General features: G+C 36.6%; 1 pseudogene; it reads left to right on the forward strand.

Annotated features, from left to right (window-relative positions):
- Window positions 1-17,898, forward strand: part of LOC123821882 — a 59,380-nt pseudogene that overhangs the window by 17,314 nt on the left and 24,168 nt on the right.

Genomic DNA, 17,898 nt, shown 5'->3' on the forward strand with positions numbered 1-17,898 from the left:
GACTCCAAAATCTAATCATCACAACTTAAGTGAAACAAATAAACCTTAACGAGTCATTTAGCATCCCCTCAAGATTTTAGTCAGTACATTTTTAAAGCAGGTAACTTCAGCATCTTCATACTAGTGTTTTCTTCAGCCTGAAGTAATGGGAGAATCGAATATCTGTTCTGTTTCTGCCTAAAATATTAGAAGATTATAACATAAGCCTATAGTACAACCTCATTTCCTGTACATCCTCCATGGTGGTTCACCGGTCTGTTGAGGAGCCGGTAACATCTTTCCAAGGACAAGTCTCCAAGGAAAGAGGTGGCTTCTTCACAATGCCTAGCATATACAAATCACTGGAAAGTACACAGTTAATACAGTAACATGAAAACTTTTTTATGAGCTAGTTCTTATTTTCTGTGTGGACTTTACTTAAATTATTGTGTGATTTTTGAGATTACAGTCAGAACATTTTATTTACTCATAAGGTTCAACTAAATCTACAGGCAACTCTATGAGTAAATAATCTAAATTATATTTTCATAATGTGCAACTAAATTATTAGCTAAATCTATTTTGGAAATAATTTTGATTTGTTTTACTTGCAGATATTAGACCTTCTGGTGGAAAATGCATGATTACGTTGGAAGAGGGAACTCCTACTGAGATACTAATGACAACAGGTTTTAGTGACCAGTGGGCAGTGAGCAGAAGGCGTCACTTGGATTCTTCCAGGAAAAAAGTAGGTAAGAAGAAAACAGATAATTGACGAAACAAAGAAGTTGAATGGGACCAAGAATTGAGGGGGAGAGGATTAGCCTTTGCCAAGAGAGGCATCTACTTCTCCTAGAGAAGGAGAAAGGGGAGAAGATGGATTCACATTCACTAGGTTTTGAGAAGGCGAGGAGAGAGTTGAGGCAGTTTACTGTAAATAACCTTGAACTTGTAGGTCACTGGCAAAGAGGAGAAGGCATAATGATGGCATTAGGGGGGTTGGCAAAGGGGGTTTAGAAAGCAGAAAACTGTACTTGAACAACAATGAAAAAATGTTTATAAAAAATAATAAAAACAAAAATCAATAAATAAAATCTTTATTTAAAAGAAGAAAAGAAAAGTTGTTGTAGGTAATGCAACAGACATCTGGAGACAAATTTGTCAGCATAGAAAAGGTCCAGCACAAGCATTTGTAGCATCATGTTCAGCCTAGACAGTAATTTGAGTATTATGATGATATGCAACAATTACCTATTTTTATTGGAACATAAAACTAGTAAACTTTTAAGCAAAAACTTGGAATTTGAAAGTTTTTTCACTCTTTTCATGACCTAATGCTGTTTTCCACCTTCCTAAGATGAGTATTTTCTCTCTTCTACCATAAAAAGTATGCTATTGAAAAATTTGAAAAGCACTGCTTGAGCAATAAATATGTGTAGCCAATTTATCTATAAATTAAAAAAAAATACTGCTGTTAGGAAAAATTTTAGGAGCCACACACAGTTTCAAAACACATGGAGGCCATAGGTTTTTTTAAATTTAAATATTTTCAAAGGAAATGAATTTCTTCTTTTGTTTAAATGTCCTTACTATGTTTTAATGCAATATAGTCCTGTCTACTGGAGATTCGCACTTTAAAATTTTTAATTTTGGTTCAACCTATAATGTGTTATGCTTATATAGCTACAGATCAGCCTGAAGAGAAAGTCCTCACAGGAGAGGGGTGTAGTATTCACATCTATAGCGAAAAGGGGTCAAGAAAGACTGCAGGAAGACCAGCTCAGGTCCCTACTGAGGAATCTACAACAATTAGGCCACAGTTTCTTTATCTGTTCTTCTTGGTGATCAAGTGATTCAAGAATTGGAATGTCTTCAGTTTGCATTATAGGGAGGGGAGTGCCCAGTCCAGATTGTTGTAATAATTAATTTGCCATCACTGCCCTGTACTGAGAATACCAATGCAGAAAGAGAAGCTGAGAGGTAATTGCTGACAAACATGCTGTGTGGATTGAAAACAAGAAAATCTGCAGCTGTCGCCCAGACTCCATTGTGCAAATTGACAATGAGCTGCAAAAGGGACATGAGGTAAATGTAGGGTTGATGTGGGAAAGCCATTCTGATGAAATATCTGGGGGACAATTTGATGTGAAATATCAGCTGGTAAAAGAGACCAGCTGCCTATTTGGGAGGATGACTCAAGCTAAAAACTCTAGCTCCCATTTTATAGTGAAAGATTGCCAATATATAAACTTCCATTTGGGAGAAAATAGTGCCGGATTTGAATGTGTAATGGGTATGCTTAGAACTTCCAAAGTTCTGAAGGAACAGTTTTTCTGAATCTAGACAAAAGTCAAAACTTCTTTGGAAATAGAGTATGCAGAAACTTTCTTAGCTCACTTATCTGCATGCCTAACTCTTCCAATATTCCCCGGAATCTCAGGATATAATTTATGCCGGTAGGAACATATAACAAGACCTATATAGCAATTAACATACCTTAATTATACTAAGAGAAAAAAACTTGTTTCAAGAGTTAAAAGACTACTGAATATTAAATTTATCTTAAATATTTATTTCAAAGCAAATTTTAAGAAAAATACCAGAATCTGCCCAGCCCTGACTTTTTAATCCTCATTATCTATCAGCTAATGCTCATGAACACTCAACCTTACTCCTCTACTGAGAACCAACACTGACCTTACACAGGGTGAGGATGGAGGGTGGGAGACACTTCAGGAGCTGTGATGGGTGACTTGGCACCAGAGCACAGAAACGGCTACTCCAGACCTGACCTAATGTCTCATAGCTGATGGTGTCACCCAGTTCGACGTCCCTATACCTAAGCTTGTGTCTTAGGATCCTGTCTCATCTCCTAGAGGGGGCCTCACACACTCTTGAATTCATTTATAGACTCACTGGAGAAACGTTATCCATGATCCATGATGCTCATGCCTATAACCCAAATTTAAAGAACTAGAGCATGTGAACAAAGATCTAAAAGATGGCCACTTCTCCTATCAGTCAACCTGGGCCACCTAAAATTCATTCCTTGCACACTAGAAGGCTGCACCTCTTCCCTTTTGGCACAGAAACATTTGTAGAGAATTTTCAGAAGAGTAATGGTTCACTTCTTTCTCTGAAAACACCCAAGGCCCACACTTTATCCTTTTTTCTAAACCTTGCCATGCTTAAAAGGAACAAATATTCACTAATGAGGTGATGGTTTCCACCATTTATTTAGAAATAAAAATTCTTCTACAATAACTTACTACAATATTCATTTGCAAAGGGGCAATTTATTATTGACATTTTTGGCAAAAAAAACTAATTAATGCAAGAATGGTACGTAATTGCAAATAAGCATATTACATGAATAATATAATACACCTTAAATGACTGATTTCAAAAGACCACCTGAAAATACCAAAAGCCATGAGACAGTCCTGAACCACTCTGAGAACTGCTTCCTCTGCATCTCTGTTCAAAGAGATGGTCCTTTAATACTTTGAACTATAAATATCTAATGCATTGTATAGTTTTTAAAGACTGATTATATTCTTTTTCTTTTTAATATATTTTATTGATTATGCTATTACGATTGCCCCACTTTTTTCTCTCCTCTTTATACCCCCTACCCTAAACCCCTCCTCCCACTGTCATTCCTTCCCCCAACCCTTAGTTCATGTCCATGGGTCATACATATACATTCTTTGGCTTCTCCATTTCCCATACTATTCTTAACCTCCCCCTGTCTATTTTGTACCTACCATCTATGCTTCTTATTCCCTGTGTCTTTTCCCCTATTCTCCCCCTTCCTCTTCCCTACTGATAACCCTCCATGTGGTCTCCATTTCTGTGATTCTGTTCCTGTTCTAGTTGTTTGTTTAGTTTGTTTTTATGGGGGTTTTTTAGGTTCAGTTGTTGATAGTTGTGAGTTTGTTGTCATTTTCCTGTTCATATGTTTGATCATCTTCTTTTTCTTAGATAAGTCCCTTCAACATTCCATATACTTTCTTAGTAAGAAATAAATTATGTAATAGTAGAAGACATCTCTGTTTCTTTCAGTTTACTTCTGAAAACGTTTGGTTTTATACTATAGTGAAAAAGCACCCACTTTTTCTGATGTTATTCTCTACTATATTCTCTATATAGCACAGTGATCAACTGAATGGGTATTGGTGTCAGGATGATCCAGCCTTGAATCTTGGCTCCACCATCTGCTAACTGAGTATCTTCTAGCAATTTACTAAATGCCACTAATCCTTAGTTTCTCTAATCTATAGAATAAGAAAATAATAGAATCATACTAATAAACATACTACATGAAGTGAGATAATCATGTAAAGATTTCAGTACATTATTTGTCACATAGGAAAGACTCAGAAAGGTTTACTACTACTACTCCCATTAACCATAAGAATTACTCTTAGGAAGATGAAAATAATTGCAAAAAAAGGCCACAAATATTTTAAATATAGGCTGTGTTTATAATTCATAACTTCCAGTGAGTCATCTCACTGAATTACACCAAGTAATTTTAGTGTTGTTTATTTGTAATTTTAGATGGAAGAATGAGACATCCAGGGAAATACTTGGCTATTCAGGATGCACACTGTTGAGTGATATATCACACTAAAAAATGTGTCACTTAAAATGTACCTACCCATGTTCTAAGTATAAATATATTCAATAAATAACCCAAAACTTCATAAGTATTATGTGCCAGGCAATATACTTTATTTTACAAAAGATCTGGATAAAGGATCCAACTTCTGTTAAGTGTTGAAAGCATCATTGCACATTCTGTTAACAGTGAAATATTATGTAATTAGCATAAAGAACTATTTGTGTGGATTGCAGGGTGAACTGCATAATGAGAAGCTAATTACAGGGAAAGTTCCTGGCTGCAGATATTTGTAGAATATTTCTTTTCTGACAAAATGCAGAGTATTTATGTGACATTTATGTGAATCAGCTGATTTATGGGTTAAAATGGTGCAGCCAAAAAATGTTATACTAAATCAAAAATTATTCTCTGTGCCCACTATTTCATACTTAAATGTCATGTTCTTTCATAATCAACCAAACTATAAATGTTGACTTTACCTCCTTTGTGTACAAGTAGAGCTTAGAGAGATTGATATAAAACTATTTTCCACCTGAAACTATATGTCACTTGTGGACTCTTAATGACCAGCTTTCTGACTCTTAAAGTTTGTAGTAAGTAGTGTCTTGCCCATGAGGCAAAAAGTTATACACACAACTGATTACAACAGCTGATATTTTCTTCCCTGTATTTAATAACTTAATTTCTGCTCAGTGTGTCTAAAATTATCTCTGAAGGCATGACAACAATAACACCCTCCCAACTCTACCCTGCTCCTGTCTCTAAGAAGCTAATGTAGCCTCTGGAACCATCTGAAGTAAACTCAGGGAAGTTAGACTGAATAAATACCAATTAGGGGGACTCTAAAAACTTTTATAGTACTTTTAATAAGTCTAGGTCCTAGTCAAGCTGACTTGAAAGGTGACTGTGATATGTAGGATTATACGTGACTATCATATATTCCAAACTGGCAATCAAGTCCTGTAATCTAGCACACAGTTGGCAATGAGGCAGAAGACATTAAATATTCTGCCCCAAAATATCTTATTTGAATGGTCATAATAAACATAAATTTAAAAAAAAAATTTTGTAATAACTATAAGAGAAATTTACTTTTGTGCAGTACTTGGCTGTTTTCAAATTGCTTTCACATATATTGTCACTTTCTCCACTACCTTGTGGACATCTCAAGAGCAGAGATTTTAACCCATTCATGTTGTCATCTTCAGGCCTCACAAGTTCCTTGGGTGCCTTCTCATAAGTTCCTAAGGGCACCAGTTGTAGCCAGGAAGCCCCTTCCTCATAAATGTGGTTCCCGACTCTACAAAACTCTCTCTTATCAACTTCTAAATTTAATAGTCTAAGTCTATTCTATTTTATCCCAATCATAGGGGTGAACTGCTTTCTGTAGTTACAACCTCTGTGAATCACTAGTGGTGACTGCTTGAATTTTCAGTTCTCCAGTACTTGACTGGCAATTTTTCATACTGAATCTCATTAAATTAACAAGTGTGGTTTCTCTTTCTTGACTGGATCCTGACTAATAAAGGAGAGAAGACTGAAATAATGTCAGGGAGACTGAAAGAGGGAGGAAGTCAATGGGAAAGAATAAACAAAAGCCTAAAGTTGAAAAGTGTTATAGGTAGTGTATCCTGGATACTGGAAAACACACCCAGGATTTAGTTACTAGAAATGGGTGATAAAGTAACAAAGGCAGAAGCTTAGCGACTAGAAGTAAGTCAAGGAGCACATGTTCTTCAGTAAGTTTTTAGTTCTGATTCATTATCAGAGTCACCCAAGGAATGGTATAGCAATGCATACTCCTGAGACCCACACTTGACCTACAAAATCAGAATCTCTGGGCATAGAGCAACCCTGAGATGTGAATTTATTAAAAGCTCTTCTAGGTTACTCTGATACCATCAGGTATCATCAGAGTACCATCAGGTTTTAGAAGCACTAAAAAAGGACTCTTTCTATTTCCCGACTTTGACCACAACCAGCATGACAACCCCCACCAATCAAAGGTCATGACTGAGCCTATCAGAGGAATCCAGTGGAAGATGCTGAGAATACAAGAAGCCTGTGGACATAATCACTTCACAGCATGAAATTTCAGCTTGAAAGTTTTGTGAGTCTTGCAGCCAATAAAAGGTTTCTAGCACAGAGAGTTCTCAAAATTTGTTGTTATTTTGTTTCATAACAGTATTTAAAATAGTTCTCTGCATACCAGTACTTAAAACAGTAAAAATCCCTTTGACCTGTTCTCTTGATCCATCTGAACAAATAAATAAAATTTTCAGTCATCACTGAGACTTCTCCTTCTTTGAGATTATTTTTTTATCATGGACTGACTACTGATAACCAGCAATGTTGAATAGAATGTTAATTTAAACCGAACAGTATTGGTAGCATTAGAATACTTGCTTGTTCCATGGTTTCGTGTCACATTATGTTATTTTTCAAACAAATTTTGCCTTTAATTTCAGTTTTAATTTTGTCTCTATCCGAAACACAAACAGCATTGATAAATCACACTGAAGCAAAGGATGAGCTAGAAAGATAGTTGCCAACCTAAACTTTATAACAGATGAAACCTCTTTTTGAAAATAAAAAGCAGGAGAATCATGAGACCATCCGTTTCAAAAATCAGTAAATTGATGCTAAACAGAGTCCAGTTCCACTGGGTACCACCCAGTTGAAAGTGAGCCAGGCCACCTGATTCCTTCTTTCACTGGTAAAGACCACGCCGTATGAACCAGCTGCCGTGGATGTGGTTCAGAAAGCTGTCCCTAAAAAGAACTCTGGGCCATCTGTGTTTGCCGCTCTATTAATAAAATGTTCTCCAAATCATAGACCTTCATCCAGTAACCTCACATCCAGACCTTTTCCAGAGTGAGATTTGGAGAACTTTGCTCATTGGCATTTCTTGTTTCATCAGGAGGTTACCATGATTTGAAGGGAAGGGGGGCTGAGGTAAGGTTGGAACCTAACAAGTTTGAGAACTGTATTTTCTTCCTGCTAGGGTTAGGCACTATTTATGACCAAAAAAAAATTGTATATTGAATTGTAATGAATTTTTTTGAATGTCAAGCACAATGCAAGACGTTGTACAAGATTCTCTTCTAATGGAAATAATAGTTTCTGTTATCTAAAGAAAGGCGAGGGAAATAGAATCATTGGTTTAGTGACTTTCACACTGAGTGGAATAACCAAGATTTTGTAGATGCAGAATGATTGACTCCAGACCTCTGTTTGGCAATTTTCATCATTTCACAGTTTTTTGTCTTTCTGATTGTGCTTTATAACTTCAGCTTGTGATTTGTTTTTCTTGAGCAATTCTTTGACACAAGTTTTTTTATGGCTCATGAAAGAAAGTTGAAATGACTAAACAGTGAGGCTGAAGTAGCAGTGAAATTATTTTAAAATATTCTGTTTAGGAGGTAGGGAGCTTTAAAACATGTAGAAGTAACAACAGAGGATTTAGACACAAAAATTGAGTCAAGCCAGGCAGAAGTTTGATAAACTTAAGATAAAAGCCAAAATACACTAAAGAAGTGAAAAGAATATTTATATTTAGTTCTTTCTTTAAAAAAAAAGAAAGCTTTTGCTGAAGCCATCCTTTTTCTTTCAAGACCGAGCAGTTGGTGAGTGCCAGAAACATCACAAAGACACCTAAAGGTATTGCTGGGAGACGTGGGAGTGGCCTCCCCAAACTCACTGTACTGCAGGGGAAAGAAGCAGAGGTAAGCCCAGGCTGACCCTGACCGTATGTCCCATACAGTACTTGCCTGCCATGTCTCCACTTCAAGGAACAGAAAAACAGCATCAAATAAAAGGAACATGACTAATGACGGTGACAAAGATAATTTGAAATACAGTCTGAATCCAAGCATATGGTGCATGACATAGATAAATAGCACTGAAATAAAATAAAATGGAGACTAGACCTGAAAACCTCCCAAGCAGACAACACCATTTAAGCCATATAAACAAAACTAAGTCTAGCGTATTTCATGAACATATGAGAAAGTTAACTTGGGATATTTGTTATAAGTGCCTCTGAGAATTGTAAATAAGTCTCCCTGCCCATGAAGAGTTTCTCATTCAATAAAATAGTTATATCAAGTAAGTTCTTTGAATTTTTGTTTGCATATGTTAGCATAATAGTGTATAAAGGTAATATATGTTATAAATATATTATATATTATAATATATATAATATATTTATAACATATAACAATTGCCAAGAACAGAAGAAATAAAAGAGGAAGTTATTTAAATATGTTTTAAAACTCTGATATAGAACTGGAATACAAGTCAAGTAAACAGGTCATCTAAGAAAAGTACTAATATACTTTACTCAGTCATGTATGCATGTCCCAGACAGTGTTAAACGTTAGAGGTTCAATGATTTTCAGAACCCATTCAGCATATCTAAATATGGTCACAGTTTAGTGAAAATGATTCAGATGTATATAAAATTTTGCTTATATTAGAGGAAGAATTAGAAAAGACTTCTAAGAGTTCGTAAATGTATATGTAAAATTGGAAATTACACCTAAACTCCTTGAAGTATATTTTGAAGAGTTAAAAAACAGAGAGAAATTAAGAACACATAGGAAATAGAGAGTTTAAAAGATTACTTAAAACCATAGGATAAGGGTGATGAAGCTGTTCCTGGGGCCAAAATTCTATTTATTGTCATAGCTACGGATTCTTACCACAATGCAGTGAGAAACTGCCTTTCTAAAAAACAGAGTTTCCAAGATCTCGAGCACTTTTGCCACTGAAAGTGAAGATTCACGTGCAACATCACACTCCCGCCCGAAGATTCCTGCAACTTGCCTTTCCACAGTTCGTGTTTTACCTCCATCATTCATGATGGGCGCCCTTCTCCAGATGCCACCTGCACCGTAGCATGTGAAGATGGGGACCCTGAGCTCTCATGCAAAATAATTTATTTCATGTGAATCACATTAAAGTTAGTTAGACAGTTGGCTTTAGGCAGATGAAGACATTTTCCCAAAGAAAATTTGAGAGAAAAAAAAATGCCTCTACTACTGTGGTATATTTTATCCCATATCAAGAAGCAAAATAATATTATTTATTTATAAATAATGCAGGAGTAACCCAGAAGTTTTCCCAAATTCCTGACACGTCCACTGAAACAGGATATAAGATGAGTACCTAAGTGGGGCAGTTAGAAATTCTATAGAGTTCTCTTGGCATATAGATTGTATCGCTCAATATCCATCTGAAATAGCCTCTCTGTAAAGGCTTTGCAAATTTCAAAGTATCCTCAGCCCATTGAGGAGGGAGCTTTCTTTCCTGAACCTCATTGGAGGCATCTGAACCTATCTCATTGTTGCCCTACCTGGTGTGGTTCAGTGGGTTGGAGCATCATCCCATAGTCTGAAAGGTCATGGGTTTGATTCCCAGTCAGGGTACATACCTAGGTTGTGAGTTGACTTGGTGCATGTACAGGAGGCAACTGATGGATGTTCTCTCACATTGACATTTGTCTTTCTCTTTCTCCCTTCCTCTCTCTGGGGTAAAAAAATAGCAATAAAAAATTTAAAAAATAATAAACCAATCTTGTTGCATTTAGTTTGTAGAACACCAAATTTAGGATCCCATCAGTAACAAGCACCACAGTCCTCAATCCTGGAGGGCAGAGTTTTGCCTGACCTGTTACTTTGCAGGTGCTAGCACAGGACTTGAATATAGTAGGTGCTCTGTATCATTTTAAATAAAGCAAAATATATTAAACTTATGACTTAGAATTAGGTACAATTGTTCACTTTTATGGGATACCCACTAATGATGCAGTTTCAAATCCTTAGTTTGAGAAATTTATTTTAATGAATCATTTATTGAATAAAATATGGAAAATTTTATGAGAGTTTTTAAAATCACTGTTCAAGTAAGGATAAAGTCTTATGCCCAAGGAAAATATTATTGAGAAGCTTCTCAAAAGCTTTGGGTTCCTGAGTTGTCTCTCCCTTAGATCTCCCAGAATTCTCATGACAATAAAATGTACACACCACCAGTATCATTAGAGTTAATAGAATATCATGCTGGAATTGATTTGACAAGTACATTCTAAACTGCCCTAACTTTCAGTTATGTTAGAAATGAGAAATAACTTCATAGAACATTGTAGACTACAAAGTAAAATTCAAAATGTTACTTTATTCAATGAAACATAAATTATATTATTGTCCCTTTCCCTGGACTGACCCTTGCTTATGGCATGTTATACATTCACAATGCTGGTATCCATGAGGCTGTCAGCTGGTAACTCATGCATGAACTGTTTGTGTCAAGTACAGTGACAAAAGCATTTTCACTGCCTTTTTATTGCACAGGCAATAAAACAAGCTGGGTTATATCATTACTCCAAACTGTTCACATATGTATGAAATAATTTTTTATTATTCAAAATATTTTACAAATATTTAATTCAGAATAATAAAAAATGGAGGTTTCATCTTTTTCTTTTTTTTTAAGTCATATTCTTTCATTCTGACGAGGCTGAGAAAAGCAGAAAAGTAATTGTCTTATCCTTCTTCAAATACTCCCACAGGACTGATTTCTTCTATAAAATCTCCCAAATAAGTTAAAACTATGTCTAGTAGAAACAAAGACAAAATTAATGAGAGAAAAAAAGCCAAACCTATGATATAACAAATATTTATTTACTCTTCAATGTCTCTTTATTAAGTGAATTGTTCTGTTTGTGAAGTATTGGTCTAGCCTCTAAATCTATTTAGAAAGAAGCTTGGGATTTTATCTGAATGAATGGACTGATTACATGTTACATAATGTAATAGAAACTATTATAACCAGGACCTCTTGAAATAATAGGTATACCTTTATAAGGATTTTCTACTTTGTCACAAGGCAAGGATACTACAGCCATGAGAGGAAAAAAATTACAGTCCACTTTCTCTTCTCCTTCTACCAACCACAAGTATATGCAGTATGAAATAATGGTGAGTAAAAGGGAAAAGGGGGATAAATTAAGAAAGAGTTCCTTTGCCTTAATAGATTTAAAGAGTCTTTGTGTATAGCTAAGACCATGAAATATGTTGCTTGGAAACTGAGGTCCAGAATGGACAAGCTTATTTAATTTTAGACTTCTCTATGTTTTATTGTAGTACATCTTGGAAAAGATGACTCTAAATCCTAATTCAACTGTGTTAAAAATAAAAGGCCCACCAAATTTACAAGTCACCACTGTGGGAACCATGAGTAGTCACGTCTCCCTTCAAGTTCTCTTTGTTTCTTCTGCTGCCAGTTGGAAGGACAGAGTGCAAGCAAGTTATTCTAGTCCACAAAGAAGTTCTCTCTACAAACCAAAGCTAAAGGGTGGGAAGGGGAATGGAGTTTCTTAAGGGGCATCTGATTAAGTGAAAGAGGCACAGAGACTAACATAATGGCTATTTTGATCCAGTGAGTATTGACCACAGGGAAAAAGGGGGTTTACATTGTCACTCTTACTCCTATCTGACAAAGTCTAAAGGTTTCTAGGTCACCACGTACCCAGTTTTATCAAAGTGACTTTTAGATGTCACGTAACTATATAATTTATCTTTTGGCAGAAGTTAATAAAATAAACTAGGAGGTCTTTGAGGATCAGGTTGACCCTGACCTGCACATATTCATCCTTCATAGCTTGTTCAGGGAGGAAACTATTTCAGTCCTAGGCAGTCTTAAAAATAACATGGAGCACTTCCACAAGAACCTATACATTAGGTGGGGGGAAGAAATAACCATTTTCAGATAGCTTTTCTTTCCAACACATGATTACATTCTTTATGTTTTGATGTTAGGCTTTTCATCTGGCCACACTTATAGGGACAAGAAAAGAAAGGCTACAGTGACTGGTCAAAACACCACCGACTGGGACAGAAAAATAATGCATAAAACTTTGGTAAGATCAACACGTCTCAGTGAGGGCATTAGAGGTATCCACTTTGTCCTGAGTGCCACATCGTCGGGGGACGCACCTCACCAGACCACACAGCAAATGCTGGTATCTGGAAAAATCATTCTTTGCCTAATCAGACCGCAAAAAAGATGGATTACTTAAAAAAAATACTTTTTTCTTTTTTTAGTGTCATTTATGCATTATTAATGATTCATTCTTAAATTACTGAGTTTAAGATAAATAACACTTAGGTTAAATTATGTGAACTAAAATGTATTTGCTTTTAATTATCCACTCATTTATCTTGCTTGGTTTGTGGTTAATCTCCTAAAACCTAATTTCAGCATGATCAGAAATGTTTAATCATTCATGAATAAACCATATTTTTAACGTTTAAACTTTTTATCAGTGCTATGTATGCACATATTCCAACAGCTCTACAAAAGTTCAAGCACATATTTTAAGCACTCAAATACTTCTGCATGACTTAACCAAGAAAAACACAGCTTCCTTAGACCCCTCACCTCCTTCCTACCCTCCAGACAACAATTTTAATTCTTTTGGATGTTTACCCCTGTGTAACGTATTTACACTGGCATGCCCTCAATTTCCAGTTTTGGATGTGATCTGTGGATTTGGTGCTCTAGAAGCTGAAGATTACTTCTTTTTCTCTACCACTATATACCCTTCTATATATACTATATACCCACTATATACACTTGTTATTTCCCCATTCATCATCCCCAATGATGATCTCTTAAGATCATCATTGTGTTTGGTTAAATATTTAGTACTGAGCCATGTAGTATACTCTTGTGACTTGCACAGCTTTTTCCCTCCCTTGGTCTTCTATTATTTGTTTGCTTAGTTTAATATGTACTTATAATTCACTTGTCTCCCATATGTGCCTAACTCTTGTCTCATTCAACTGAAACACATTAGGTATATTCTGTCAATTTCTTCTTTTGGAGACAACTTTCCCGAAGCCTTCTGGTATAGTCCCTAGGAGCAACTTGCCCTCTGGGTCTGTTGCACAGGTCATCATCCTGAGAGTAACCCTGGGGACACACAGTAATCCTGGGGACTCCCTGAATGTCTCTTGTGTATTTCTTGTTTCTTTTTGTTCCACCTTGAAGATCTTCTCATTTTAGTGGAATGCATCTTCCAGTAGGTTCCAGATAAAGGACGCATGAACCTTGATTTATTATTGTTTTGCTTTCTAAGGAGAAATTCAAATAAATTTTGTCTTGATTCTTTTAAGATAAGTTTTTTCTTCTTGGAAGTACTTAGGTTCCAAACGTTTTGAAACTCCACAGTGAAATAAACTCAGGTAGTTTCATTTCATTTATGTATAGGGCATGCATCTGAACATTTTCCATGTGGAAAATTAGGCCATTCAGTTTGGGAAAATTTTCTTGAACTATTTTTTGCAATTTTTCCCTTTCATTCCCTTTATTCTAATTTTCTATTGTATGGGTGTTGGTCCTGATGAACTAAACCTATAGTTTTTCATATCCTTTTGTTCCTACTTAATATATCTATCTTTTAATCAATTTTATTGGATATTAATTCATCTTTTAAATATTTTACTTTCTTCATTTGTGCTATTAGATATTTAATTCCCATAGGCACTTTCTTATTCTCTGATCTTTGTGTAGTATTCCATTCATGTTCATAGATCTATTATCTCTCTTTTTTTATTCTCTTCTGCTTTTTATTTTTCAAATAATTTTAGTTTATGTTTGTTTCTGTTGTCAATACTGGTTTTTGGCCAGTGGTTTTATTATTATTTATTTGGGTTTGTCTTTTATGTAGGGTTTCTTAAGATGTCTGTGAATTGGGTTACAGGTCATAGAGAAATAGAACAAAAAGCTGATTGGGAGTTTTGCTCAAGAATGAAGCTTCCCCTTGTGGACTTCACACTGAGGTCTGTGCTATGGAGGACGTAAGGCTTGAGGGGAATCAGAAGTCTCTTTCAGACAACTACCTCACGGGAGACCATTACAGCTTCTGCAGGCAAGGACAATAACTCTCTAAGACTGGAGAAAACAGAATGTTCTACTGGCAAAGGAGGCCTGGCAGAATTTAGAGTATGACTTTCTCAGCTTCATCAGAATCTGCTCGCATTTTATTAAACCCATTTTTCAGGATCCACTTTTTCACAATCATTGTCCTAACGTCAACTTAAGAAACACAGTGAGTGTGGAGGTTTATTTTATATCCTTATTCAGACAAGTGCAGGATTAGAATATGAGTTTGGTTCTCAGAAATCTTCATCCTGCAGCTATAGGAAACAGGGATTTCTTGTAGGGCAGTCATAAAAGCTCTGGTCTTTTACTGAGAACCTATCCTGACCTCAAATGTTCTTTCTCTAGATTGGTTTCTCTTAGAAAGGAGCAACAAAACACAATATTGCCTATGTTTACTGAAAACATCTATGGCAACAACTACATGGTCAACCAAAACCTTACCTGCTATAAGCATTTGTTATAGATAACTCAGGGTGACTTCACAGTTGAAGTCACTTTTACCACTACATGGCCTAAAAGGTACAGAAACAGGTTGGGGGGGGAATCAATTAGATTCTTTTTAAAGGGAATAATAGGATATAATAGTGAAAGTGGTTCAATGAGTAAATATAAGGAGATAACAGCAAAAATTACAGAACTTTCGATTCACGGTTTAAATACTTAACACAGTTATTTTTAAAACTCTTAAAATGACTCCAGCCAAGTTGGAGGAGTAGGTAGATACACTATGCCTCTTTGCACAGCAAAAAGATGGGCAACAACAACTTTAAAAACAAAGATACAACCACAACTGACAGAAGATTGAACTGTATGGAAGTCCAACAACCAAGGAGTTAAAAAAGAAACGTTCATCCAGACCTGTAGGGGGGGCAAAAATGGGCAGCCAGGTGGAGAGGACTCACAGCAAGGCGGCAGCTGGAGGACCTGGCAGTCCCATATTTGCATGCAAAAAAACTGGGAGGAACAACTGGGGAGCAAGACAGACCACACAACCCAGGGTTCCAGTGTGGGGAAAGAAAGCCTCCAAACCTCTGACTGAAAAAACCTGTGGGGATTGAGGCAGCGGGAGAAACTCCCAGCCTCACATGAAAGTTCACTGGAGAGACTCACAGGGTCCTAGAACATACACAGACCCACTCACCTGGGAACCGGCACCAGAAGGGCCCAATTTGACTGTGGGTAGTGGCAGAAGTGCCTGAAAGTTGACAGAGAGTTCACTGGAAAGTTCACTGGAGAGACTCACAGGGTCCTAGAACATACACAAACCCACTCACCTGGGAACCGGCACCAGAAGGGCCCAATTTGACTGTGGGTAGTGGCGGAAGTGCCTGAAAGTTGACAGAGAGCCGAGCAAGCAGCATTGTTCCCCTCTCAGACCCCTGTCCCACATACAGCATCACAACTCAGTGAGTGGGTTGCCCCACCCTGGTGAACACCTAAGTCTCCACCCCTTACTACGTTAACAGGCTCACTGAGCCAAAACAAAAATGACCTAAATGAAAGAACAGACCAAAGCTCCTGAAAAAATACAACTAAGCAATGAAGAGATAGCCAACCTATCAGATGCACCATTCAAAATACCAATAATTGGGATGCTCACAGAAATGGTGAGTATGGTCACAAAATAGAGGAAAAAGTGAAGGCTATGAAAAGTGAAATACAGGGAAATGTACGGGGAACCAACAGTGAAGGAAAGGAAACTGGGACTCAAATCAACAGTTTGGACCAGAAGGAAGAAATAACCATTCAACCAGGACAGAATGAAGAAATAAGAATTCAAAAATATTAAGAGAGGCTTAGGAACCTCCAGGGCAACTTTAAATGTTCCAACATCTGAATCATTGGGGTGCCAGAAGGAGAAAAAGAGTGAGAAATTGGAAACTTATTTGAAAACATAATGAAGGAAAACTTCCCCAACCTGGCAAAGAAAATAGACTTCCAGGAAGTCCAGGAAGCTCAGAGAGTCCTAAAGAAGTTGGACCCAAGGAAACACACACAAAGGTACATCATAATTCCATTACCCAAGATGAAAGATAAGGAGAGAATCTTAAAAGCAGAAAGAGAAAAGGAGACAGTTACTTACAAAGGAATTCCCATAAGACTATCAGATGATTTCTCTAAAGAAAACTACAAGCAAGAAGGGACTGGAAAGGAGTATTTGAAATTGTATTTGAAAGGAGTATTTGAAAGGCAAGGACCTATATTCAAGTTTACTTTATCCAGCAAAACTATCATTTAGAATGGAAGGGCAGAAAGAAAGCTTCCCAGATAAGGTCAAGTTCAAAGAGTTCATTATCACCAAGCCCTTATTATATGAAATGTTAAAGGAACTTATCTAAGAAAAAGAAGTTCAAAAATATTAACAGTAAAATGACAACAAACTCATAACTATCAACAACCAAACCTTAAAAAAAAACTAAGCAAACAACTAGAACAGGAACAGATTCACAGAAATGGAGATCATGCGGGAGCACGGAGAATGGGGGAAAAGGTACAGGGAATAAGAAGCATAAATGGTAAGTACAAAATATACTGGGAAGGTTAAGAATAGTATGGGAAATGGAAAAGCCAAAGAATATATATGTATGACCCAAGGACATGAACTAAGTGGTGGGGTGGGGGAATGAAAGTGGGAGAGGAACAAAGGGGAGAGAAAAATTGGACAACTGTAATAGCATAATCAATAAAATATATTTTTAAAAAAGAAATGTATGTATTTTTGAACAAATTTTCCAAAATTTTCTAGTAACAACATGTCAGGTCAAGGTAATAAGAGAAAATCGTTAAGTAGAAAACTCAAATTTTAAAAAATTACACCTTAACTGAAATTCAAACCTTCCTTAAAGATGTGCATTAGAAAGGAGAGAACAGAACTGATGAGTCATTGCAGATTTTTGGAACAGGCTCTGAGTTTTGCTCATGGTTGCAGAAACGCACCACTGGCTGGTATTCTGAAAGACCCTGAAATCCATACCCTTTTTAAGATCCATCCAAGCTATATGCCATTTCCTCCAAGAGACCACAGTTTCTCAGCCCCCAGGACTTTCCCCTGAATGGAGCCAAATGAAGAAATTCATCTCAGGGGCACCCCTGACATCAGGAGAAGAACCAACAGTCGTCAAGGCCTCTAGCAAAAGTGAAAAGGAAGAAGAGGAGGCACAGGACCCCCAGCCACCAATAGTTGTACCAGTCTCCTCCTTCTCTTCACTTAAATGTTTCTTGCCTGGTACAATGTGGGCCCTTCCATCACGGCGATTACTAAGGTTCACAGTGAACAGAAAACATTAGGTGAAGCCCATCTCCTGCTGTGCGAAATTGGCATGATCCAATGAGTTGACCATTTTCAT

The sequence above is a fragment of the Phyllostomus hastatus genome, unplaced genomic scaffold (assembly GCF_019186645.2).
Source record: "Phyllostomus hastatus isolate PE091 unplaced genomic scaffold, TTU_PhHast_1.1 phas_contig_40, whole genome shotgun sequence".
Classification (NCBI taxonomy): domain Eukaryota; kingdom Metazoa; phylum Chordata; class Mammalia; order Chiroptera; family Phyllostomidae; genus Phyllostomus; species Phyllostomus hastatus.